The following is a 4,931-nucleotide window of genomic DNA, read 5'->3' as shown; positions in this document are numbered from 1 at the left end:
TGCGATGACGTTCTCTGTTCCTTTCACGTGGTTAATGATAAGTTGGTAAGGCTGAAGCATTAAAGACCATCTCATTAATCTTTGGTTATGATTTTTCATCTTCTGAAGGAACCGAAGCGGGTTGTGATCCGTATATATTTCAAGAGGATACCTTTGATCTTGAATATTACAGGCAAACTTTTGCAGGGCAAGGATCAATGCGAGACATTCCTTTTCTATCACACTATATGATTTCTGATGTTTTTTCAACTTAGCTGAATAGTAGCACACAGGATGGAGGGTATCAAAGTTGACATCACGTTGCATAAGGACTGCACCCACTCCTTGATCGCTGGCATCTATGTAGAGCAGGAAAGGTTTATCCATACTAGGTGTACAGAGAACTGGGTTACCGGAGAGAAATGCCTTTAGCTGATGGAAGGCTTTCTCACACCCATCTGTCCACTTGAACAGTACGTTTGAGCTAGTGAGGGTCGTAAGTGGGGCAGCTACTGCAGAGAAGTTAGGGCAGAAACGGCAATAAAAGCCACACATACCCAGGAAGCGCTGTATTTCCCTTCTAATCGTTGGACGAGGGAAATTGAGAATGGCTTCTATATTCGCTTCCTTAGGCCGAGTTTGACCTTGACCCACCACATGTCCGAGGTAAGTCACCGTACCCTGGCCGAAGGATTCGCTTCCTTAGGCCGAGTTTGACCTTGACCCACCACATGTCCGAGGTAAGTCACCGTACCCTGGCCGAAGGAAGATTTGAGCAAGTTTATGGTGAGACCACTTTCATCCAGGCGTTGCAGTAGATTTGATAGACGTTGCAGGTGATTGTTCCAAGTTTCTGAAATTATCAAAATATCGTTTAAGTACACATAAGTCCCTTCTAAATCCCTAGTAATGAAGTTCATAAGCCTTTGAAAGGTTGCTGGGTCAGAATTAAGACCAAAAGGCATACGGGTATATTGAAATAGACTATCAGGGGTTATAAAAGCTGATATTTCCCTAGAGTTTTCAGTGAGGGGAATTTGATAGTAACCTTTTTGTAAATCTATTTTAGATACAAACTTAGCTTGGCCAACAGAATCTATTATAGTATCAATTAGAGGCAATGGGTAAGAGTCAGGGATAGTTAAATCATTAAGTTTCCTGTAGTCTGTGCAAAGTCTGAAACGTCCTCCAGGTTTTGGGGCGAGTAGACAAGGCGAAGCCCATGGACTACAGCTGTGTTCTGCTAGGCCATGTTCGAGCAGAAAGTTTACTTCATCTCGCATGACTTTCCTCCTTTCTGGACTCAGACGATACGGTGGCTGTTTGACAGGGAGAGAACCAAATTTTAGACGGATGTTATGTTCTATCAAATTACATTTCCCTACGGCATCACTCAACACATTAGGAAATTGTTTGAATAGGTTGGCCAAGTCCCTAAGCTGAGACTCTGATAAATGTGTTAGAGACCCTTCCAGGTCTTCTATAATATTACTGTTGGTCGTAATAGGGTTCGGTATATATTCATCCGACGCTTCAATTGGTTTGTCAGAATTTGTTATACATAGATTAATTTTTGAACCAGCCTCATCCAATGTTCTCTTTAAATATTCTTTTAATAAATTTATGTGATATTTCTGGGTCTTTTTCCTTTTATCTGGAGTAGAGATTAAATAGTTATTTGACTTTAAATTATCAATTACGGTATAAGGACCTTGATATTTAGGTGAAAAAGGAGATCCTGGTATAGGCATTAAAACTAACACCTCATCTCCAGGCTGAAACTGTCTGACTTTAGCGGATTTATCAAAGTGAGCTTTCATAGATGCTTGACTCTCCTTTAAGTATTCTTTAGCTAATTTTCTTACTTTAGATAACCTCTCTTTCAAGTTGTTCATATATGTCTGCACATTAACCTTTGAGGATTCTGAATCAAAGTCACTGGCTAGCAAATGATCTTTTACAATTTTTAAGGGACCCCTGATCTCTCTACCAAACAGCAACTCAAAAGGAGAAAATCCCAAAGATTCTTGCTTACATTCTCTAACTGCAAATAATAAAAAGTCAAGACCTTCATCCCAATCGTTTGAACTTTCTAAACAGTAACGTTTCAGCATGGATTTAAGGGTTTGGTGGAATCTCTCTAAAGCTCCTTGAGACTCAGGGTGGTATACAGAAGAGTTTACAGTAAGCACACTTAATTCTTTTAGTACCTCTCTGAAAATATCCGAAGTGAAATTAGTTCATTGGTCAGATTGCAAAACCTTGGGAATACCAAAATTTGAGAAGGTGTGTATTAAGTTAGTAGCTATATTCTTAGCAGAAATGTTCTTGAGAGGTATAGCTATAGGAAATCTGGTTGATGTACACAAGATAGTAAGGATGTATTTATTCCCTTTGCGAGTGGAAGGAAGTGGACCAACACAATCTATTATTATTTTCTCAAAGGGTTCCTCTAATACAGGGATAGGAATGAGCGGAGCAGGAGGAATCGATTGATTGGGTTTACCTATAACTTGGCAAATGTGACAAGATTTTATATATTCTGTAACACTTTTCTTCATTCCTGGCCAAAAGTAATGTATTTGGAGCTTTTGATAAGTTTTCTTTATACCTAAATGTCCATTGAGACCATCATGAGCCAAAGAAACAATTTCACTTCTCAAAGAGGATGGAATTACTATCTGAAATTCATCGGCCCAATCTTGTTCTTGAGGTAAGTGGCTAGGTCTAAATAATCTCATGAGAATGCCTTCATGCAGGTAAAATCCTGGCTTTTCTTTAACTTTTGTAATGTGGGAAGCTACCTCTAACCAACATTGGGTCAAAGTAGGGTCGGACTTCTGTGCTGCAATTAAGGAATCCTTTGACATCTTTATTTCTTTAATGTTAGGTAAAGGCACAGATTTAATTCTAGTCTGACGAGACTTTGACCTAGTGGTTACACAAACAGGGAAAAGATCAGGCTGAGAGGATTCAATATTTAGAGTAGGGTTATTTTCCAAAGGATGATCTACTACAACTGGACATGGAACAGTAAGTTTCCCAGCAATATCATTTCCTAGTAAAGTTAATTCCAGGGACCGGTAAATTTTGTGTTATTCCTACTTTTATTTTTCCGGATACAAGTGGAGACTTAAGATACAATTCCGTGAGGGGAATGGTGGAAATTGAAGAGAGATCACAAATTACTACCTTTTCATTTAGATAGAATTTCTCTAAGTTAGGGATTACTGTATTAAGCATTATACTTTGAGCAGAACCGGTGTCTCTTAGAATGTTGACAGGATATTCTACATTATTTAGAGTTACTGTGCCTGTCATTTTGAAATCTTCAAAAACATCTATGCAAGGAGGGTGAGCAGCTACGTTAGATGTGGGCTTGTTAAATGGGAGCTGAGATTTTACTGAAGTTTTGGAAGCTTTATTAGGGTCATAATATTTAGAGTGTTTACAGTGGGGACTCCAGCATTCAGTAATGTGATGACCAGATTTCTTACAAAAACTGCATATCATTTTAGTTTGGTATTTATCACTACTACTATTCCCATCCTGAGTCTCTGAACCTACAGATGAGGCAGGTTTTACAGGAACTGTCCTTTTATCAGACTTAGGATTACCTTTGTGTACCAAGGAATATACATCAGCACAATTTGCTGCCTCTTTCAATTGGGTTTCACCTCTATCTTCTAGGTGAAGCTTAACATTCAGAGGGATTTTCCTTTTAAACTCTTCATAAACTAATAAGTTAACTAACTGATCAAAAGTGGTGACATTACTCGAGAACAGCCATTTATGAAAATATCGTAACTTCTCTGTAGCAAATTCAACATAAGTCTGAGATGGAGTTTTAATTAAATTACGGAAATTTTGTCTATAGCCCTCAGGTGTAATAGTGTAAGCATTTAGGATAGAAGTCTTAACAAAATCATAGTCTTGGCAGTCTTCTAATGATAGAGTAGAATATACGATCGAGGCTTTACCTTTAAAGTCTGTGCTAACTAGCCATGTCCAAGAGGTTCTGGGCCATTCTAATTGAATTGCTATCTTCTCAAAATTCCTAAAATAACTTTCAGGGTCATCTTCATTAAATTGAGGAACTAGCTGTGCTTGTTGGGCAATGTTAAACTTCTTATTATGAGTACCTTGGATAATTAAACGGTCATAAGTCTGAGCCTCTAGTTCTGCTAACTTAACTTCTCTTTCTATTTCTAGCTTTCTTGCTTCGAATTGTATTTGTGCTAACTTCAACTCTCTCTCTATCTGTAATTTCTGTATTTCTACATCAGCAATACTCTTTTGCACGGAAGGTGTATCAGTCCCTAGTGACAATTTCTGATCATGAATTTTATCAATAAATTCTTCGGTACTAAATAATGAGAGTCTATCATGCTCCTGGTCTTTATCATCTAACAATGTCACAGATTCTGGCAAAATTAATCCCTGTTCTACCAAACCATCTATAGCTGTAGTCATAAGGTCTCGTAAGGTCATGGAAGATGTGAACGAAATCTTAAAGTACATAAGAATAAACTTCCATTCATCTTTACTTAAAGTGAATTTACTCAAGTATGTAAAATCTGGCTTAGAGCAAAATGCATGGACATCAAATTCACTCATTGTAACAGCAAGAAAATTCCTCTGAAGGATTGAGTGTTGGTTACAGGTTAAATATACAATACACAAATTGAATACAAAAGGTATTAAGTACATGTGAAGCTGTATTATCACTATGTTCAGTGATGATTCAATATAAGATTCAAGCAAGATTCATTTCAAGATTCAGGCTGGCTTGTTGCCTTAAGTGCAAGATACGAACATTAACTACCACAAGTTGATAGCAAGTTGTAAAGATTCTTGGAACACTTGACAGTTTAAGTTCTAGATAAGATGCTAATGTCTAGTTAAAGTCAAATCTATTAAGGATTCTCGGTTTAAAGAGTCTAGTCAATGTG

General features: G+C 37.6%; 1 long non-coding RNA gene across 1 annotated transcript in view; it reads right to left on the bottom strand.

Annotated features, from left to right (window-relative positions):
- Positions 1 to 680: 680 nt before the first annotated feature.
- Positions 681 to 4,931, bottom strand: part of LOC137615281 (uncharacterized) — a 35,084-nt gene continuing 30,833 nt past the window's right edge. The window contains exon 3 of the long non-coding RNA XR_011039203.1: positions 681 to 832. This is a non-coding gene — a long non-coding RNA (uncharacterized lncRNA). The remainder of the gene's footprint in view (positions 833 to 4,931) is intronic.

This window comes from Palaemon carinicauda, chromosome 21 (genome assembly GCF_036898095.1).
Source record: "Palaemon carinicauda isolate YSFRI2023 chromosome 21, ASM3689809v2, whole genome shotgun sequence".
Lineage (NCBI taxonomy): Eukaryota > Metazoa > Arthropoda > Malacostraca > Decapoda > Palaemonidae > Palaemon > Palaemon carinicauda.
The sequence above is the reverse complement of the archived record's forward strand: the minus strand, read 5'-3'. Positions and strand labels throughout refer to the sequence as shown.